This window comes from Harpia harpyja, chromosome 1, assembly GCF_026419915.1.
Source record: "Harpia harpyja isolate bHarHar1 chromosome 1, bHarHar1 primary haplotype, whole genome shotgun sequence".
In the NCBI taxonomy this organism is placed as follows: Eukaryota; Metazoa; Chordata; class Aves; order Accipitriformes; family Accipitridae; genus Harpia; species Harpia harpyja.
The window spans coordinates 62061211-62083320 of record NC_068940.1 but is presented as its reverse complement, the minus strand read 5'-3'; the positions used below and the strand labels follow the sequence as shown (position 1 = coordinate 62083320).

General features: G+C 43.5%; 1 protein-coding gene across 6 annotated transcripts in view; it reads left to right on the top strand.

Annotated features, from left to right (window-relative positions):
* The first annotated feature begins 490 nt into the window (after positions 1 to 490).
* Positions 491 to 22110, top strand: part of POMGNT2 (protein O-linked mannose N-acetylglucosaminyltransferase 2 (beta 1,4-)) — a 33969-nt gene continuing 12349 nt past the window's right edge. For 2 of the 6 annotated variants that reach the window (XM_052797159.1, XM_052797175.1), the window contains exons 1-2: positions 491 to 751; positions 3060 to 3187. The gene's annotated coding sequence lies outside the window, so the exon portion shown is untranslated. Of the gene's footprint in view, positions 752 to 3059; positions 3188 to 3715; positions 3795 to 9702; positions 9822 to 15572; positions 15662 to 16192; positions 16308 to 22110 lie in introns of those variants that run through there. The other 4 variants (XM_052797192.1, XM_052797167.1, XM_052797201.1 and 1 more) reach the window with 4 other exon arrangements.

Below are 22110 nucleotides of genomic sequence, written 5' to 3'. Positions count from 1 at the left end.
AGGATGGTTGCCCTCCGCTTTAGCACGTGTATTCTGAGTGGAAGAAATCAAGAGGCCAGGGAGCGTGGGCAGCAAGCAAGGAGGCTCTTGGGCAGAGGAAAGCCAAGGGTCAGGGAGGGACCCTGAGGGACAGGGGAAGGTCAGTGTGGGAGGACAGCGGAAGAGTGAAGTGCAGGCTAAAGGAGATTTGGGGAAGAGATGAGGAGTGGGGGTGAGCAATGCAGACGACTGGGAGAAGTAGAGGGGTTAAGAAAATGGACTGGACTGGGAGGCAAGGACTGGGCAGCCTGGGGAGAAAGCTGTGAGGGGAAACCACCGGGCTGAGGTGGGAGCACGGCTGGCTGGGACCGGCTAGAGGGTCTGTACGACAAACCCCGACAGGAAGCCCGCCCTCAGGCGATGTGGCACCCAGGCGCCCGCAAACTACACCCCCCAGAATGCCTTTCGCGGCGCCCGGCACTGAGCATGCGCAGCGGCCGCCGCTCTCCCCAGCACGGCGGGCGAGGGGCCGCCCGCCCCCCTCCCCATCACCACCACTCTCCGCCGCCGCCGCCGGGAGCGCGGGGGAGGCGGTGCCGCCCCGCCCCGCCGCCGCCACGGCCCTTCGGCGGACAGCGCCCGCCTGCGAGGAGGTGGCGGCGCCGCCCGCCGCGGGCGGGGAGGCCGTGAGGAGGCGGTAGGGGCGGCGGGGCCGGGCCGGGCCGGGCCGGGCCGAAGGGGCGGTTACTGCCGTTGGCGCCGCGGGCAGCAGGTGAGGCGGCGCGGGGCGGCCGTGGGGCGGCCGTGGGGCAGAGGCGGTTCGCGAGGGCCGGCGGCTGCCGCTTCTTTTCTGAGGGGAAAGCGGATGAAGGGGAGGCGGGGACACCGGGGCGATGTCTCTCGTGGTCGGCGGCGACTCCACAGCGGGGAGGCGCGGGGCCGGGGGGTGGGATAACCCACGGAAACCCGCCAGGATTGCAGCGAGCGGAGCTGACACCTGGGATGTGGAAACCGTTCTTCGAAGCCGGGGGGCGAAGGTGGTCCGGCCCGGTAGCAGGGGCAGGCGACGCTGTGAGGTTAGCTCTTGTAGGCAGCTGCCTGCACCACAGAAACGCGGTTCAATTAAAACTCTAATAACCTCCCTAGAGGTCAAAGACGCTGCAGGTTTAAAGCCTACCACGGCAAGCAAAGATGTAATTATGTTCTCCTGACAATTTTTCTTGACGGCAGAGTGCCTTGGGAACCCCTCATGACACCTGTCTTCAGCTTTGAAAGCTTAGCAGTCCTTGTGAGTTTGGCCCCGGTAGATACGGATGCTGAGTTTATCCCATCCTGCCCCCTTTTAATTATTGTGTGCTGACTAAGCATGGTGGAAAAGTTTCTCTTGTGTATGTCAGCTCTGGGTGGGTGCGTTGCACATGCCTACTCTGAGGTCAGGCTTACCGGTCTGCTTGTGTCCCCTTGCTTTCTTCCACCCCCTCTTGATTAACCCAATGTTTAAATGGGTTATTAAAATAATGGCCGCTGCTTTGGGGAAAAAAAAAAGAAGTGAAGAGGCACACTCTTCTCTGGTGATGAGAATAATGACTGTATCTGAACAACTGGTAAAGGCGAGGGAACATATTGGTGTTCTCACACCAATACCATAGTTGGATAACTATTGACAAATGCTGACTTTTAAACGGTGACTGCTGATTCAGGAGAATCTGTTGACTTTGGTAATAAAACAGTAATGGCTTCTTTTAGTAGCGATCTCAAAACAGTTTCACCGATAGATTGGCTTGTTAGCTGAACCCTTGACTTAGCTGAGAACCAGAAGAGCTCTTATTCTCTGGGAGGACCTTCTCCCCCAAACAAATCTGATGTATGCTAAACACATCAACGGTAAGACAGGGCGTTTATTTTGCAATGTCATTTTCAAAAACGTGGTAGATACCAAATATGTGAACTAGATACAGGAAACCTGCTTTGCAGTCTGCTTTTCTGCAAGAGTGCATTTTGAACGGCTTATGCTTGCAAGGTGGCAGTTTTACTTGGAGTCTCACTTTTGTGTTTTAATTAGCTGTCATCAAAACTGGAGTTCAGCTTCCAGCACTTGTGAAGCATGCCTTGAACATGCACTTTAGGTACCTGGTTAATATTTTGGGACTAATTACCTAGAGCCAATTCTCTATTAAGCAATGTACAAAATGGATCGACTATATGGAAATCTTTTTCCAGTTAAATTTCCAATCTCCTGAGTCACATCTCACTGTGGACTTGCTGAGGTTTGCTTCAATCATCTGAAAATTGGGTATTCTCATTCCCCTTATTCTCACCCCCTTCTCTTAAAAATTATTGCTTTAAAGTCTTCAGTAAGTGCTGTTGGCTTAAACAGTTCCCTATGACAGCAGCCCACATTCAGTTACTGTTCCCCAGAGTTTTTAACAGATTTATATCTGGCCTGTGCTCTGACACAGCAAGGTCTTTAGGAGGTGTTTTAAAACATAGAGGCTTTGAGATCCTCCACTAGTAAAACTATTGTTTTATTCAAATAGATAAAGCCATAGATGATTCCTCTCAGCAGAAGAACCTGCTTTCCATTTAAAATGGCTTTTCCAACTGGAGCATATTTAGGCTGTGAAGGAGCAGATTTTTCTAGGAAGTAGTGGGAGGCAGGAAGAATCATGAAAAAGAAGGTGGCGCAAAGGAGAGTGTTAAACCAAAGAGCTAGAACCAGATCAGAGGTTCTTAGCTGTACAGACAAAATTTTCCCTTCTCAGACTGTGGGACAGTAATTTCTTTGGTTGTTGTCCAAGATGGTGGCAGAATTCAGTTTTGTGGTTCAGATCGAGGAGTCAAATGGGTCTATGGGCCCATAAAGCTCAGGGAGGAGTGGTCTGGGAAGAGTAAGCGGAGTTTCAGGGAAAATGGGTCACACTTCCCCTGTTTTGCTGGCAACCTTCCTGGTGAAGCCAGTGGCTGTTTCTAAGGGACTTTGCACAGTCGGGACAGAGCGGTGGCTGGGAGTTAGCATTGGTTGGTGGTTCTGCTGTGCTGGATAAATGCATGACATGGGACCCTTTTCCTTCTCCTTTTAGGTCTTGACCGCTTTCTTTCACCTTCTGTGGTAGGATGTGTTCCCTCCTCCTCCATCAGCACGCCACCTGCTCTGACACCATTCTGCCTTCCCCCTGCAACTGTCTCTCCCTGTCCTGGAAGTGAACTGGTAGGTGTGAGGTGCTGGAAGAAAGTAGGTTTCTTTCTTTGCCCTCCAAGTACGTAGACTGGGCCTGGCGACACAGACAGTGGAAAGGCGGCCACTCACATTTGGTCATGCTAGACAGCCCTCGGCTCTGCCTGCATTTGGAGCAAGCTGTGAGCGGGGCATTGAACTCAGTGTGGTAGAATTTAAACTGCAAGTTTTCAAAGCCAATTACTGGTCGCAGTCTGTGTCTTGACAAGCTTCAGTTTCATTAGCTGCCTTCCAGGAGTATCGAGCTGTGCAGCTCACCTTTGCAGAGATCAGATTCTCCTCTGTGATGTTATTAGGTGTTTTTAAAAATGGCTTCATCAGTCCACTTTAAAAGAGCTGGTCTGCTCTGATAACAGTGCCAGCTGGTGCTTCTCCAGATAAGGAACTTGTCACTTTTCCTGCTGTCATACAAGCAGCTTCTGCCCTATTTAGAATACAGCTTAAAAATAAGACTACAAAATAACCACTAGTCTTGTGTAAAGATTTATGTGTTTCATTTAGGAACAACTGAACACTCCAATTGCTTTGGACAGTATTGGTTTATGAAGAAGGTAGGATCAAACTAAATGCAGAGTTGAAGGTAATAACTTTATATACCTGTGTCGTGAGGAAATCTTGATTATAAGATCTCTTATATAACAAAGTGACAATAGGCAAAAGATCTCTGCTTTTTTTCTTTCAGTCCCAGTTAGAAGTTCATTAGCTTTTAAAAGGATCTGAAGTACTACATTGTGCGTGTATGTGTATAATCTATATAGTGGTGGGAAGCAACCAGATGAAATAGTATAAAAACAGTCTCTTTCTCAGGGTCTGAAAAGTAGTTGTGTGCTTGTGCACACCAGGAGGATCGTGGGGAAACTGCAATTGCATGACAGACCTAGTAATTCATTCATTCTTTACTCATTTCTTTGATGTTTTGTGAGCAGATGGCATTTTTAAAAAGGTCTATTAATTCTATGGGAATTTGATAATGGCTAATTGCTGGGGGATCAGAAGAGAGTAGCAGTCAAAGTGAGGTTCCTGACTTCTCTGCTCTCAAAAGAGAGGCAGCCCTCTGCTGCATCAGTTGTAAGCTACTGTCCTCTTAGAAATCCTTGCTCAAGAATATTCACCAGTGTCCTTGGCATAAATTGGGAACTTGTTGATTGCTCTTGATTAATTGAACTGTGCTCCATGAACCAGTCACTATTACAGGAAAAAAGCACCAGGGAGATCATGGCTTATTGTAGGACCCAGTTCACCGTGAATTTTCATAGGAAAGCCCTTTACTCTTTCCCTCATTCTCACTTGCTTCTTGGTTCCTTTCCTTTCCTTTTTCCTTTCTCTGTTTCTGCCTCTTTCACCATGCCTTTGACTTAGGTCTATTCATGTACTTTAAGCACCTGCCAAAGTATTTGCAGCATAGGATGTAAGTACCTATTTGCACTGTAACGTCAAAGGATCACATTTCAAAATTACAACTTTTCCTTTGAACAAGAAGAAAAAAAGGTTCCTGGTTGCTATGGTGAGAGGCGCTATATAAATGCCTATAAATAAATAAACAGCTGATTCTTGGACTTTGATTTGCAGTATTTTTGCTTTTCTAATGAGCTATAATTAAATATCAAAATGGGAGGAGGTGACATTTTACCAATTTTTTTAAATACGTTATTCTTATGCCTTCTGTTTTACAGTATATCTGCTGAGAACAATTAAATAGTAAGTTTATTTTTCTCTCTGTAGAGAGTTGATGTTTTGAAAAATCATAGTCTAGTATTTATAGAAAAACTTTTAGATGCCCAAAGGCACTCTACTAAAAAGGTGGTGTCCATTTTAAGTTTAATCAGAACATACATTTTGAGATAAATGCTTTTTTTCTTATCTGTAAGAGTATTATGTGCTGTCGCAACATGGAAGTTCCAGTCAAGTGTCTGTAAATGTAATTATGTTCCTCTGCAGTATTTGAAACCCCACTGGTGCACAACAGCAAAACTAGAAAATGTCACTGACTTTTTCTTTTATCTTAAAATGACAAAGGCAGAGTAAAAAATCAGATATTCCTTGTTGAAATTTGAGGAGGAAGGGAGAATTTACTTTTTTGTAAGCCTTTTGTTCTCAGGTCCATGATGTAAAAGTAGCTTCCTCTCTGCACTGAAGGTGATAATTGTAAAATGGATTGGATGGAGACAATAAACTGCTTCTTCAGAAGTCAGCGAGTAGCCATCAGCCATTGCTAAAAAAGCCCTTTTCATTAGTAATCTCTGGAACCCAGTCCACTCGCAGTTTGTGAAGCACAACTGCAGCCCAGTTCCCCACCAGTGCACTGGAGTATTCCCCCTCACCGGTGTTTCTCACTCAGGAAATACGTGGACTTTGTTTAACAGCAAAGGAGAGTTCATAGTGGAAGGAACTTTCCTTAGGGGAAGGAAAATAGGTATTTATAATATACAGAAATACTGCTTTGTTAAAGGCTCAGTCTAGCTTCTTGGTGGAAACTGATTTTGCCACAGTGGCCTGAAGAGAGATTTCTTCAGTCCTAAGCTGTGGAGTGCAGCTTGTGCACTGGCAGGGAGTAGATCTGCTTTCTACCACGGTCACAGCTTTGTATTCAAAGAAGCTCTCAGATTTCCAAAGAACTTTGAAGCACTATCCTGTCCTGTTAAAGGTTTGGTAAAATAACACCACGTTATTTACTGTCTTCATTCCCTTTGAGCATGCAGATTCATATCTACTTGCTTTATCAATTTAAAATATATTTGACTAAATGCCTTTTACTTCAGAGCATGTGTAATTGGGAGGACAAGGATACATGGTATTTTTTTCCAGTTACACACAGTTACTTTTCACAGAGTAAAACATGTACTTCTGCACACAGCTATTGATGGTAGGGGCAGAACAGGAGCAAGGAATGGTGTCCCTGAAGGTCTCGCTTGAGCAGTGACAGCCTGCACAGGTTTGATTTATATTTCATAGGCCTGTCACTTTTGTCCCAGCAGAGCTGCTACTGTGGCCAGGCTGGTGATGCTCACCTGAAGAACAGTGACAGCTTCAGCGTTTTTCTGGCAGTGAATTAACCTCAGAGCTGCCTCTGAACCTGGTGCTTTGTGCCATGGGTCTGCACTGACCTCCCAGAGCGTAGCACAGAGTCCTGACCCTGACCCTGCCTCAGCACTGTGTTTTGTGCGGGCTTGAGGCCAGAATCAGGAGCGGGTTGTGCTCTCTACCTGCTGGAAGGTGGTTTGAGCTTCACGTGTATCAAAGACAGTTTTACCTGCATTGAGGTTAGGCCTGGAGAGTCAGTGTTTGACCTGCAGGTCTCAGCTGCCTTCACAGGATTGTGTGGCTGACAGCATACAAGGCAATCCAAGGTTTCTCACAAAAGGGCCATTGCAAAGGCTGATGAGGTGTGTAGGCAGGCTGAACCCAAACAGAATCTGTGCTGCCTACAAGAGCAACAGGGAGATAGGAAGGGTGGCAAACAGGGAGTCTTGAAAGTGCTCCAAGTTTGCAGCTACTCCCAGGTCTAACTGCTTGGGATTGGTGTACCTGGAGACCATGTTGATGCTGGAGCAGGACCAGGCTTCAGAGTCACTGAGAGAGTTTTCTCAATTAGAAAGCACCATTATTACTAGCACATACTGCCTTTTAATGGAGTGGCATCTTTATTAGAAGGCTTTTCTTAGAGTAGGAGGATGAAATACATATATTGATATTAATTACAGGACGAGCTGGTGAGGACAAGAGGTGGAGCTATTGTGTGTCTCCTTTTCCAGCATGGACAGGACAAAGGGTGAAACAGTGCATATAGCAGATTTTTTTTTTTTTTTCCCTTCTTCAGAAGTTCTGCTTTTCTGCATTGTTGTTTTGGGTTCTTTTTTTCTTTCAAAAAAATTTTTTTTTAATGGATGGATATGATCCAGGACCATCTGGTGGAATTTGCTGTTGTCACATCTAGGTTTTCTGATGTATTGCCTGTCAAGTTATATTGTATGTTCAGATGAGTTTCTCATATGATGTGCTGACAACTACTGACAGCCCTGAGATGGGAAGTTGGAAGCTTGGGGGAAAGAAGAGAGGGACAGAGTTACCTTTAAAAATGTAACCTTGACTGCTCTTGATCGGTGGGATTTAATTTCTGGTACCTATGGTTGACTTTTTTAGTAGAGAAAGGTAAATGAGTGAACTTTAAACCAAGTGGATCTAAGGTACTGTAATTAAACTTGGAAGGTTTGTAGTCCACTGCTAGTCTTGTCAATTTTTTTTTTTTCTCTTTGACACTGAGTTCTTCACTTAATCTTTCTCTGTCCTTAACTCTCTGTCTGTAGACGCTCTCACACTTATTTAAGTTGCAGCCTTTCCTTCCTCCTTTACTCCTCAATCCTTCCCCAGTCCCTCCTTAGAAAGGAGATCTCAAAACGTTTCTGTTTTTATTAGGGTGCCACCAGCTATCCTATTAATTGTAGTATCCCAGTATCCTAATCCTGAATCCTAATACCCTAATAATTCTGTAATGAACTAAGATTTTTGGCAAATTAGTATTAACCTTTGCAGACATATCACATATATGAAAGCAATAAGCAAGTCTGAAATAACTATAGTAATTCTTTTCTTGCTGGTTTAATACTCAAATAATTAACTAAAGCAGGGTTTTCTGATGTAAAGGTCCACAGTGCAATTGCATTTCTTCACACACTGACAAAGATAATGCTGTACTTCATAAACCAGAATCCAAACAAGCTATGAACAGTTCAGTTTTGTTCCTTTTTTTTTCTGCCATAATTTGAAACCCCAAGTAGCAATTAGGCTGGTGACAAGATAAATTTCACAACTTATCATTCTTCATTTTTTAATTGGCCAGATCAGTAAAGAAGAGATTTGTGTTTGAACTTTAAAGGTTCTTAGTTTATATAGTACTGGTAGAAAGCGTAGTACAGGTACTTATGAATGGGTTGGAAGGAAGCCTGTTTGTAAACAGAGATGGGATCGCACTGCAAAGGCACATCCAGGTGTGGTTCTGAACGCAGACTCTCCCCTCTTCTCCCTCTCAAAACCATGGTGGTTATACTGGGCCTCCTGCACATTAGATCCTGCCTAAATATTGATGAAGTTGGAAGTCACCCTTGGAAAGGCAAAAAACTTTCTTCCATGGAGGTTTGAAGCTGAAGATGACAGTCCCCAAGCTTATGGGACTCTTGCAGTTTGCTAAGGAAGAAGCTGGAAAGCATTTACTTGCCTCTACTTATTCCTGTGTCTCCTCAGTGCTACTTCCTGGCCTGGGGAATGCGAGTGCCCTTCTGTAGCTGTAGAGAGACAACGTGTTAAGCTGACCAGGCCAGTAGAGCCTGAATACAGGAAAATGTAACCACTGTTTCCTACTCTGATCGTCTGCAGTTCCATACTTTGTGACTATCAAATAAGGAGACTTGGAAATGATCCAGCTCCTGTGCTGTTGTAGGGAAGGGACTGGGGTATGCAAAGGTCAGTGTGAGGGTACAGCAGCTCTCCATGGTGATGGTGGGTTGTGTTGGATGGAGCACTGTTCTCATACTGATCAAGCATCAGCTCAGCTATTGTCAGAAGAAGTGGACTTTGGAGGAACCCCCATAGATGGAATATGGCCAAATTCTCTGCCTGTAACGTGTTTGATAGCACTGCAGGGAGGTGAGGCTGGTCTTCAGTCCTTAAATGCATTAAATTAACTCTGGGCGAGCTTGCTGGGAAAAGGGTAATGAAGCGGGTCAGAAATGGGATGTGTGTGCTCAAGCACATGCAGTGGGCTTAATACTACAAGCAGCATTCCCCCAGGCACATGGCTGGGGAGCAGCCAGGTCATGGAGCACACTGTGCTGTTTGTTAAACGTATCGCAGCTGAAATCACTTGTCCAGGCATAAAAGATAAGGTCAGTTAGGAAGGAGAGCAATTGCATTGGGAGAAACTTGTGAGAGAAGCTGGATGCAGTCTAGCGTAATGCTGGCTGTGTAGGGCATGTACTAGCCAGCACCCTCTCAGGGGTTGCCCGAGTCCGTTGCAGCAAAAATTTCAGCTTCTGATAGTGGAGACTGATGAAGATCTTGACACATCTATTCTGTTGTTTCAGGTAGAGGTGGCTGCTGAATGGATCTGCAATGTGACTGACGTTGTGCAGTGCTTCATCTTTATTTCATGTGACGAGGAGGTGGGAGGGAGGAGATTATTTGAAGTGCCTGGCTAGAGACAGAACATAATTTATCAGTGTTCATTTGTCTGGAAGGATACACAGCCCATATATAATTTAGAAACGTGTTAAAAAATAGGGAGCTATTGTCTTTTCAAATCAGTGAGCACTCAAGTCTGTTGGTTTAAAATCTAGTTTCTGTGACACATAAATGCACTGCTGTGCATTTTGTGTTTATAGTGTGTGTACAGTATAAGCGTTACATCTAAAATGAACCAAGAAAGTGTGTATAAATAGTACCGATAAAACTAAGCCCTTCATAAACTCAGAGTAATGTGTATTTTCCCTATTTAGGCTGAAACACCTGGAACCGCACAGGGATTTATCCTAGTCAGTTCTTCTGAGATCACATTTAATATAGAAGTTCTTTTCATACGTGATCTGCAAATGGATTTTTTTGTTTTCCTATTGTAGTAAGTATCCTTTCCCCCACTTTTTTTCCATCTCCCTTTGAGTCTTTTTCGCCTTTTTCTGATTCAAGCCTGGTGATGATATGCTATAGCTAAATTATCAGAGGGGGAAAGGGATATTGGTGTCCTCCACCTTGCTGTTGAGAAATATATATTTTTGTTTTCTGCAGTGTACTGAGACCAAGAGAAACGAACAGGGTGTTGCCATCCTTTATCACAGGCAGAATGATAAATTACATGTCCTGGAAAGTTTAAAGACATGCAAGAATGCAAATCCTTGGCCTATGAGGATGTGTGGTTGGAAGTGCTGATCCAGCCAAGACTTAAGCACATGCTTGAATCTAAGCACAAGCATTGCTTCCATTGGGTGTATCTACCTGGCACCATGCTATGTGGGGTAAGCAAAGCTCTTGCTATGAAAGGAGGATTGATTTGTTTTAGTGGCTGGAAGTAGGAAAAGGAAATGAGCCTCTTCCAGTCACCTGGAAGAGCAACCTGTGTGTAGTGGAGGTGTTGCTCTTCTTCTGCATTACTGTCCTTGACTCTACGGTGTGAACTGATGTAGATGGAAACCCTAATGGTTTGGCATTTGCTACCTTACAGTGCATCTATCCATTTCCCCTCCTCATTTTTCACACTCTGTCCATGTCTGCTAACCACAAGCAGAATACCTTGTCTGTAGTAGGTGGTACGGTAGTGTGGTGCTTCTGCCTAGAAGTGCTGAAGCATTCAGACCGAGGATGTTACAAGGGAGTGCATAACTTTTCCTCTCTTGCTAACAGGGAAATATGTAGAAATTTTCAATAATTTACAATTCAACCCCTTTCCCTCCTGCCCAGTGTAAAAGCCTTTGAACCAAAGCTCTGTACACTGGCTTGCTCTCCACCAGCCTGAGAAAGAAACCTCTTGGAAAAGTGTCTAAAGGAGGATTGGGGTTTTTTCTGGCTGCTGATGGCAGTGTGCAGTAGGCAGAGTGGTCTAGATCTGTTCTTCATCTGGTTCTTATTCTGGTTGTCCTTTAGTGGAAGCACTCTTTTTGGCTCTGTTTTCTTTCCTCCACTTTAGCTCATTTTCATGCCATGTTTCTTGCTCCTTTTAATTTAATGGCATGTGTGCTTTCTGAGGAAGCAGTGTACGCTCCAGGTGCTGTCTGTGTGCTTCTGGTGGTGTGAAGTTGTCTACCCACTTCCTGCTGGATTTGAGCTTGCATTCTAACTGGGAGGGGAGACATCATTTTTGTGTACAGATGGAAATGTTTTTCTTGGGGTTTTTGGTGCTGAATTAGATGTCATCCCTCTTGCATCCTTGAGGCCCTAAAAGGGAGATAGGAGCTGAGTTTTCCTGATGTGCTAATTTTATAGCATTTTTTGTTTTCACTGGATTACCTCCAACTGGTCCCAGAGCATTGCAGCTGGCACTGCAGTTCTCACATCCATCTCCTGTGTTTTAAGTGATTTTATTTACTTCATACAGTGCAATGAGGTCTCAGGCTCATGATTGAAAATTCCTTGGTGCTTTACTGATAAACACAGATCAAAAAGATAATCTCCAAGTCTGGTCTTTTTTCCTCTGGAGCAGTCTTTGAAGGTTACACATTCTTCTGCTGTACATCCTTTGTCCAAGCGTGTCTTCTTTTTGTTCTCTATTCCCTTCCTACTTGTTTCTTTTCTTCCTTCCCTTTATTTCAGTTCTATGTCTTCTATATTCTTTTAGTTTGCTTTGTTTATGTTTGAGAAGAGACACACCTGAGTTTAAGTATAGTTGGCTATTTGGACTTAACTTAGAAGTTTTCCTTAGAAATGCTTTGTAAGTGAAGGCCTCAATAATTTTCCCCTTAAAGCTTTTTTCACTGGTGGCTGAAAAGTTTCACTAATTTTTCCCATCTTGCCTGCAGCTTCTGTTGCCATTTGACTGTCTTATGCACCAAAGCTTACTTTGGCATACCTATGAGAGGCTGTGCTGCACAATTCTTACAACTGAACCAACTGACATTTCCCTTTTCCATTGTAAAATATTTCACCTTTTCCTTTCAAAACACACATTCAAGTGTCTTCCTCTCTCCTGGCCTTTGACTCTGCCTTATAAAACTGAAATGGAGATCTAGATAATTATTGACAGCTGGACTCTGCACAGTTGCATCCAGATGCCCCTTCTTCAGCTGCTAGATGTTCTGAAGACCACACATGTGTAAAGAGGGACCAAGGGGCATTTTGATGTTAAACAAGGATTACCAGGTTCTTGTGTGGAGATGGCATATATGGAGATGGGGATTAAAAATGAGAGGAATGAGAGTTTATTTGATAACAGAAAGGTTTTTTGTATTTGTGAAAAATTGTTTATTGTACCATCCAGCTTACTTGCCAAAGTTCAATGGAGAAAATGTAATTCTCAATAAAAATGGTTTCATTTTTTGATTGCAAAGATTTCTTTGTATGTAGTGTTAATTTCCTTTCCATCTTTTTACTGGTTTACCTTAACAATTTGATTACATGTATATTTTTTCTCTTGAGAGACAGTGGGTGTGATTAAACTCTGTTTTAAACTGTTATCATGTAATTAGCAGGAAAAGATGTCTCAAGTCTGATATGCCTGCTGCTTTATTGCTCAAGGAGCAAAGAGGAGCTGAATTATGGGATTTGGGTCCTTGCTTGGAAGTCCTTGTTGTGTAAATTTGGCATAGGCTACTTCTGTTTCAGAGAACCATCTCTTTCTTCAGCTTAGAGCTGTGTAGATACTAGGACCATGCTTGCATGAAGCCAAGGAAATGAGTTTCCTAGTCGTGTTCTATGTACCTCTTGTATGAAGTGGGCTTGCATACAGATCTTTATTACTCACCTATTTATGCTCTCTGATGCAGTAATCGGTAGACCATATAGTTTTTAAAAGATTCCTTTATGAAGTCTTTTGGCTAGCACTGAAAAATAAGCTTTGCTCTCCCTTCTCAGAGCTTCCAGTCTTCAAAACCAGCCTGTTTGGGTTGTTTCTGCTACATTCTTCTCAAAGCCATGCTGTGAGTTTTCCATTGCTTTTAGAAAATTTCACCCATTATGTTTTAGGGCCCACTTTTGCATACTATTCTCTGAGTAACACTTATTCTTGACAGTTTGGTTCCCTTCAGTTATGTACTAGTGTGAATGTGTTTTGTTCGAAGAGTGGTACACAACTGAGAGTTTAGACCCTGATTTCTTTAAGATCAGAAACCCATGTATAGTTTTAAGCTTTATGTGAATTTTGGATCACTGGTGACCAATGAAACATCTAAGCACAGTCTGTGTAAAATACCTTGGCAATTGCAAATGCCTTGAAGGAATTTGAAACCATGTGGGTCTGTCTCTTCTTTTGTACCAGAAAAAAAGCCCTACTTAGTTTGGGTGTAGGGGCTGCGCTCCCTCTTCTGAAGAGTAATGCTTTGTATCATCAATGATTCCCTGGATGTGATGGGGTTTTGCATTTGCTTCTGGCAAGCATACAGTCAAATGTAGTTACCAGATGACCACAGTCCATTGCATGGGGCAGTCACTGATGAGCCTCTGATGCACTGGAAATGAGTTAGCTGTGAATTGCTTTGTGTCTTAGTTTGCTGTTGGTTTCCCCTCTCCCAGCTGGCCACTTGTAATGTAAATTGGGTGGGATGTTTTTGGTTTGTGAATTGAAATCCCTTTGCAGTGGGAAGACTAGTTTACAGTGTTTGGTCCCTGGGCAGATGAGCCTTTCACCCATACACGTGTGGACAAAAAGCCCACTTCAGAAAGGTGTGTGACACCAGTTTCATGACCTCTTTTTTTGCACTGGCTTACCATATCACAAGCTCAGTTGCATGACCCAAACCAGACTCAGGCTGTTCCTGCTGTTGTGAATTTATTTCAATTTTTATTTCAATATTTTCCCATTTATCTTTCACAATAGATGGGAGGAGTGGAGGGAGGGAGGGAAGAGGTGGAAAATAAAAAGGTGCATAAGGATTAATTTGCTGTGTAATTTCCTCTTTTAGAAGGAGGGAGATACACACCTGGGAAAATAGGTTATCAGACCTCTAAGCATATAGATGAAATATTGTCCTTTCTAATAGACGCTCTGGTGTCGTGCTGAGGTAGTCACTTACTCAGCACTAAAACTATATGACCAGATTCATTTTGAGGAGACATGAGGTGGTTTCCTGTGCGTGTGCATTTTTACTCCCTTTAGCTAAGTTAGGGCCCTTGGTGCTTATCACTTTTTAATGATTTGTTCTTACCCCTGCTCCTTGCTTCTGGCTGTTTGTTCTTTACTACTTAGGTTATTACTCATGTTCATGCAGAGACCTGAGAGTTAATAGAGAATGAAGGTTGGAGTTGCTCTTCCCTTCCCTTGTCCTGTAAGGTTATCTGGGACAGCTTCACGCACGTTTATATATGGCTTTGCAGCTTCTTGGCTTCTGACTGTGTTACAGTTGTGTCAAAGGTATAAAACTAAAGCTGGGAAGCTAGCAGCTTATTGAAATTAATTTAAATTTATAAAGCCACTGATTAATCATCTTTTAATGCAGGTGTAAACTTAAGAGCAATAGATAGTCTATATACTAATTGTAATCTTTTATATGAATTTTGTAGTAGTCATACATATGTATTATATACCTACATATATATATTTAGCACAGAGGTCACAAAGTCAAGTCATTATACAAAAAGTTCTCTAGTCCTTGCTGAATTTATGTGCATGTCTTTGTCCCATTGGAACACAGGGCTCTTAGGTATGTGCTTGTCTTTAAGCGTTGAATATATTCAAGCAAATTAAAGAAGAAGGTTTTTATTTTAGTATATTTTAGTTTTTATTTTAGTATACTTCATCACCTTGATGGTAAAGAAATGGTGGTTATTTTGTGTAACCTTAAGTCACTTAGCAAGATGGCTGTTTTCTAGTCAGTCCTCAGCCTCCAGCTTGGGTGCTTTCTCCTTTCAGATACTTGCTGCCTTAATACAGGTCCAGATCTGAGTCTTCATAGTTGCAAGAGGAGCTTTTTGTGGCTCCCTTTGCCTTGGAAGAAGCATTGGCTACCTCAGCAGACTGTTCCTATTGGTCTCCAGGACAGATAAGCACATCATTCTGCCATGGAGGGGCTGGAGTTGGACAAGCCAAGGCAGGAAAGTTCTGCCTGGGATGATGTATGTCCTCCATCTCTGACCCCTCCAGACTTGGAATGGGTCTCGCTGCCTATGGCCGATATAGATGTATATTTTAGTCTTTTCTCCAAGGTCACAAGAACCTTTCTCTTTGATGATGATGGGTGTGTCAGCACATATGTTTTTACTACATCTCATCTTGGGAATTCTTTGCAAGTGAGAGGGTTCAGACCTGCTCCAACCCTCCCTGTGCTTGGGTAATGTTGCAGGGTTTTCATAATGGCTAGATGGCCTCAGTGGGGAATGGCTGCATCAGCAGCAATGCTAGCAGAAGTCTAGAGGTAGAGAAGCACATCTTGATGTAGGATGCTGCCTGTAGTGCCCTTGATGTCTTGAAATACTGTGTAAAGTAGCTGAAAGACCACTCTTTTCTTGTCCTTGCAATTATCTGCACATGGATCCAGAGCTGTATATAATGAATGGGGGCAGATGTTTTTAAGTGGAGTTGTTTTAAACAGCAGTTGGTTTATCAGTCTGATGTTGCTCTTCTCTCAGTGACAGTCAGGTTACACTTCAGTTATTTGAAGAGATTCTAATTGCCAAATACTTGACTCAGCATTTGACTCCACAGAGGCAGCAGATCTTGCCAGTGGGAAGGAAGGAAACAGAAATGAGCTGCTGTGCCAGGGTTGGGTAAGGAATCTTCCATCATCTAAGGGCCACCAGTGAATAGCAACTATGTCGGTAGGTTTGCAGATGTTTCTCTCCCAACAGATGCTTTCTGCTTTTTGTCTGAAACTTTCACCTTCTTGTGTGTATTAAATGTCCTATCAGCTATTTATGGGAGTGTTGTAACCTCCACAGAGGTGGGATGAGAGGGCTGTAGAGAAATGATGCATTGATTTATTGGTGAGATTTATGGGGCAAAAATTAACCACCTTATTTTTTATTACTGTTCAAATAAATATAACAGCAAGTCTTATACAAAAAAACCCACCCTCAAATCAGGCTTGAACCTCTTCTTCTTGCTGCTGTGCCCTTGATAAATATGCCTAGATTCAGTAGTCCTTCCATGAATTTTGAAGCTGCCCAGGGCATGAAGAAGTTCTTCCTAGCTATTGAACTGTAAATTGTTGCATATGACACCTGGAGGAGTTGGAATGGTTTTGTACAAGTAACTCAGTGTATTCATCACACTTTCCCTATTGCATGCAGTGGTTCACATTGAAGCTGAGAAAGATGATTCATATTGCTTTCTTCTCTTCCCACTGTCAGTAGCAGCGGTAGCCCTCAGAGCAACATTCGAAACAGTAAATGCCTGGCCCACAGCCATGTGTTACTACTGCTCTGCTGGGCCCTCTGATGATACTGTAATCAGATGAGAGACAAGGTAAGAATTGTTCTTTTCCGCAGGGAGAATCAGACTAGGGTATTTAAGTACTAATCGAAAAACAATTTCAAAGAAGTGTTTAAATTGGCCAGCAGACATTTTTCAGTCCTATGGCCTTTGCTGTCAGGAAACACCCCCCCTTTTTTTTTTTTTCTCCAGTATAAGTTATTTTAGATGATTTGTGAGACTTTATGCTCTGTTCTGAATTTTCATGTGAATATTAGCACCCCTGGGATATGCTGCCAACCCAGAACACATATGTTTTGTGCTCCCTTAGCATCAGTCTAAGTGGTTGCACTAGAGGGGGAGTATCCAGTAACTGTGCTCCTATCAGTTGTTAATATTACACTACTATCATATGAATAGGGTTGGGTTATATGCTGGCTGTACCCTTTAAAATGTGAGGCTGTGGTGTACAGGTGTGGCTGAAGGGGGCATTGGAGGTAAAACAATCTGTTTGCAATTTTGGGATTCAAAATGGCAGTAAACCTTTTTATTTCCCCTGATTTGATTTAGATTCTCCTTCACCTTGGCTCTGAACTACATTCCTGTCATGCTGCTGTGCTAGGTACCTCCAGGCATTTGTCAGAGACTGGCTAATTGAAGAACACGCTCCAGCTTGGATCGAAACTGCTGTTCTGATCAAGATTGTAGATGCTGCTGTTGCTTCCTTGTGGAGTTCTTTCCATGAAGTACTAGGACTTTGGTTTGTAGGTTTTGGTTCTTGTCATGGTTTAACCCCAGCCAGCATCTAAGCACCACGCAGCCACTCACTCACTCCTCACCCCCTGCCCTCGGTGGGATGGGGAGGAGAATTGGAAACAAGTAAAAATCGTGGACTGAGATAAGAACAGCTTAATAATTGAAATAAAAAATAAAGTATAATAATAGTAATAATTGTAATGAAAAGAAAGTTAATAAAAAGAGAGTGAAATATAACCCAAGAAAGACAAGTGATGCACAATGCAATTGTTTACCACCTGCTGACTGATGCTCAGCCATTCCCCGAGCAGCGATCTGCCCCTCCTGGCCAACTCCCCCCAGTTTATATACTGAACATGATATATGATATGGAATACTCCTTTGGCCAGTTCGGGTCAGCTGTCCTGGCTGCATCCCCTCCCAACTTCTTGTGCCACTCCAGCCTTCTTGCTGGCTGGGCATGAGAAGCTGAAAAATTCTTGACATAGTATAAACGCTACTTGGCAACAACTAAAAACATCAGTGTGCTATCACGTTATTCTCATACTAAATCCAAAACACAACGCTATACCAGCTACTAGGAAGAAAAGTAACTCTATCCCAGCTGAAACCAGGACAGTGCTTCAGGGTTTTTAGGAAAGCACAAAGTCTCTGAACATACCAGAAAGTGGAAGCTTAGGGCAAAGGCAGCTGCAGGGAGCAGTCCTGCTGTAATTCTGCTTGTGAACTGAGATGTTCTCATCAGTTCTGGAACTGCAGCCCACTTGCAAATGGGTGCATAATCCAATAAAGGCAGTGAAATGCTTGGACATCTTAAGCCCTGTCCTTTGGATACTTCCACACACTTGTTAGCTGTTCACACCTACAGATCTGTCAAAGTGCCTGACAGTTCTGTTGTTTAGCCTAAAATGCAAGTTTGTATTTCTGTTATTTTTCTTCTTTTACATACCTTGGTGCCTCTGTGATTTTCACATTCAAGGATGTTTTTCCTTTCAACAGCTATGTCTTGCTGTGGTATTAGCATCTTAATTTCCTAAGATGTCTGTGAGACTTACTGTTTGTGACTACCCTGTTTGTCTCAACAGACAGGAAAAAGGGGCTCTCTTTTTCCTCCACCCTTCTCAGGACAAGTCCATGCTGACAGGGCCTCCAACTTCAGGCTAAGTTGTGGCTGCTGGGGGTCTCTCAGGCATGCAGGAGGCCACATGGCCCTCAGCATGGCAAGTGTGGATGGGGGTAGAAGATGGGAGGAAGGTGTGCTGGGAGCAGAGCATGTCAGGCTTATGGCTGCGCCACCAGCAATTCTTTCAGAGCAACAGTGACAGAGCTGATAACTTAATCCTCCCTGTCCTTTATCATGTTTCAACTTCTGTGATCTTGGAGGCTCTGGCTCCTGCCTTCAGCCCTGGAGCCCATGGGGTTGTGAATACAACCTTCGGGTACACCAGAGGGTTTGATTGTTGGTGGGTTATTCACAGAAAGCTGCTACCATTGTTGTGGCTGCTGGTGTGGTGTGTCCTACCCAGATCCCTTTGACAGCTTCAATCTTTTCATCTGTAAAATGGGAGATGTGTTTCTTCAGGTGATAAAGGCCTAACATTAAAGTGTCGTCTGAGAGAGGGCAGACAATCTTACTGCCACCTAGGCAAAAATAGTTAACAAGTAGTGGGCTGTGGGAAGCACCATGGTGAGGCCATGAGCAATACCCAAGGGACTTGCAGGCAATGTTTTACCCTTGGTTTCTCATGTCAGTCTAGGTGAACATCATTTACTTACCGAGCTGCTCTTATGAGCATGAGTTATCTCTGCTTCCTTTACAGGCACATTGGCACTAATTACATTTGCAGGTACGCAGTTGGTATAGCTGTAGGAGAGGGAATTGGTTTATCTGTGTCACCCTGCTGACCTGTCATTGCTTATGACAAAATGGGAACCTGAAAGAGCACAAGTGACACCTAACGAGTCAGAACAGCTACCAAAGCCATCTCCTGCCTTGGGAACTAGCAGGTGACTCTCCAGTGCCATTCATCTGAACACACATTGCATACAGCTGCAGGAACAGGCCATTATGTCCCTGCAGTGATCCTAGGGTAGGATCCATCCTAATGGGGATGGGGGGATTGTTAGAGTGAATATTTTAGCATTTGAGAAATAGTGTGCTTTTCCATAACAAGTATATATTTTATATGTATAAAATATGCACATATCTGTGGAGGAGAATAAATAGCTATGAATTTGTCAGGTTGATGTAGAGACGTAACCTAAGTGTGTGTGTGTGTGTGTGTGTGTAAAATGTGTTTTATCATGCTTACACCTTTGTAAACCTAATATTTGTGTAAAACTTGCATCCTGCATCTCTTAAGCCTGGGAGTATGTCATGCTTGAAGCAGTTGAGCAAAGTGGGATTTGGCCATTGAGATACTCTTCAAAAAATACCTTTTCCACTGTCAAAGTATATTCTTGCTTAGGAATTTTCAATATTTGACTGAAGTCCTGGTCCTTTTGACATCAGTTTTAATGTTAGCTTCTGCAGAATCAAAATGCCATCATCTTTGTGTGGAGTCCCGATCTTGATGTCCAGAAACCTAATGCTTGCTTTGTCTCCTTGTGTATTTATCAATACAAGGACTCTTTTTTGTCAGCTCAGGCATGAAATTTTTTTGTGCTCTCAAGCTGAGATGCACTTTTGGTTCAAAAGCACTGCAGGAAGAACAATTTGTTGTAGACCGTACTTCTGGGACTATAAATAATAAATGCTGTAACTCGGAATGATGCAGGCACCCCTGCAACATATACATGCAAGGCAAAGATTCGGTAAATAATGATTTACCTGCTCTTTGTCAGTCTTAAACCAAGAGGTATGTATTCAGACTTCTTTGCTAGCTTGATGAGTTTTGTTTGTGCTGTACTGCTTTTTAGGAGTTCTAAAAATGTTAATTGTTTTTCTTTGGTGGTGCTGTTTTTGGAGGCTGCAACTTTATGAGAGAGATTAAATATTTATCAAACTCTTAGTTCTGAGTGAAGACAACCTGTTCAAACCTCACCAACTTGCAGTAGGCTGGTGGTGCTGACTGTTTGCGAAGAGCTTGGGACTGCGACTCTCAGTTCTTTATGGTGCAGTAGTAATAGACAGTGATTATTTCAGAGTTGCTGGATTTATTTGATTATGTTTTTTTTCTCCCCTTAATGATGTAGTTTTGTTCAGTTACTTTGTGGTGTGGCAGATTGATAACAGGACCCTCTTCAGGAGTGGGATTAAACTACCCAACTTCATGTGATGTGATAAATTTTACCTGTGAAATCTATGCATATACCTCATTCCAGGAGTAGATAAGAAGCTTACTCATAAATACAAGACCAGTCTGTAAACATTGTACTTTCTTCTCCGTTAAAGTCAAAGCTTGACTAAGATAAGGAACCCAGCATGGTGTCTCTGGGTTATCAGAGGTCCCACTGATAAAGTCCCTAACCAGAACTGAAGCTCTGTGGAGTCAGTGGAAATGCTGTCCGTTAGCATCAGTGGAAGCTAGGTCATGCAGTGGAGCTTTCCGAAGCACAGAAAACACAAAGTCAAGATGTGTTTTCTCAAGTGAAGTCAGCTACAAATCTAACTCCACGCCTTATCTTTCAAAATTCAGAGGAAAAACATCTGACTTGTTCTACACGAGACAGCACCTTCAGAGGGGCCGAAGGGCAGTGAGATGAGCTAAAAAGAGAAGGGTGACTCTGGATATCCTTAGATCCGGCAGGACAGGCTGGGGACACTGGGTGGGCCTGCCAAGGAGGGGATCTCTTTTATTTGCTCTTTTTTTTTCTTATTTCCCCCAAGCAGCTGTGACCGACCAGTGTCCCTTTGCAATCCTCTCAGGATGGGCATAGGCTCATGCTGTAGTTCAAAGTCCACCTTGAATTGGTGGGAAGAGGTGGCACAGGCCTGGAAAGGAGGGTACTGAGGTAGATGTCACCTTGTCTTGTCAATCCTAGTGCTTTTTAATGTTTCCAAGTGGGCCAGAACCATTTTGCTTGTTCTGTACCAAGAAGGCAGAGGTGTAAAAGCAGCACTCCAGAGCAGGAGAGAGAAAATGTCTGTTTTACTTCTGTGATGCCCTAGTTTAGTAGATACAACAGTTGTATTTATTCATCATGTTGGCAGGCTTATTTTTGAAGGTCTAGTGTTGTCAAGAACCTTTTGTCGATTTTGCAGAATGTTATTTGGGTTTATTCTTTGTTTCTTTCAGCTTATTTTTCTTCTGTATTTGGCTTTTAACTGGCAGTCAGAAACCCAAGGCTATAAATTCCATGGTATTACTGTGTTTCTAAGCATGTGTGATGCTGAATGACACCCACATTTCTCAGCTCTGATGGTGGCTGTATTCAGGCTGGGGGTCTTGTGTCCTGCACAGAGCAAGTTGTGATATTCCTGGGGCTGCTTTGTGCCTCCCAGTTTCACCAGATCTCTGCCTCAGGACTACCCTGTTTTCATCTTATATTGGAGAAAGCGCTGCCTCTGCTGCATCAGGCAGGAGAAGCTGGATGAGGGACGTGCTTGTTCTGAGGCAGTCAGTCTATGGGCTGGGAGGGAGGAGGAGAAGATACCCAAGTCCTTGATTGCAGGTTGTCCGCATGAAGTGGCCTCCCCTAAGGGGGAGTCCTGACTTCAGTAAGGTCAGGGTACTTGGTGAATGAGGGACCTGTCACCTGTAATAACTTGAAACACTGGTGGACCCTTGCCCCAAAAGTTGTAGGGTATTGCAGTACTTGGTATTGTGCTCTATTGCTACTGTGATTCAAAACGTATCACCCCTCACTGCCCTGCAAATGCTTCAGCCTGTCACTTGCCACAGATTAATTTGGCAGGGCTGCTTTGCCTTCTTGCATGGAAACAGAAGGTTTCTCGGGGCTGGGGCCACACAGTAAGCGGGGGTTGTTCATGGACAGAGTGACTGCAGACTTGGTCAACAGTAACCAGCCCAGGCAGCATGACTCCATAGTGCAGTGAACCACCACAGATGCTGTAAATCCATTTATCCCCTCCCTCAGATGACTTCCAGCATGATTTGGGGAAGGTAAGAAGCTGGAGACACCAGTTTGTGATGCATAT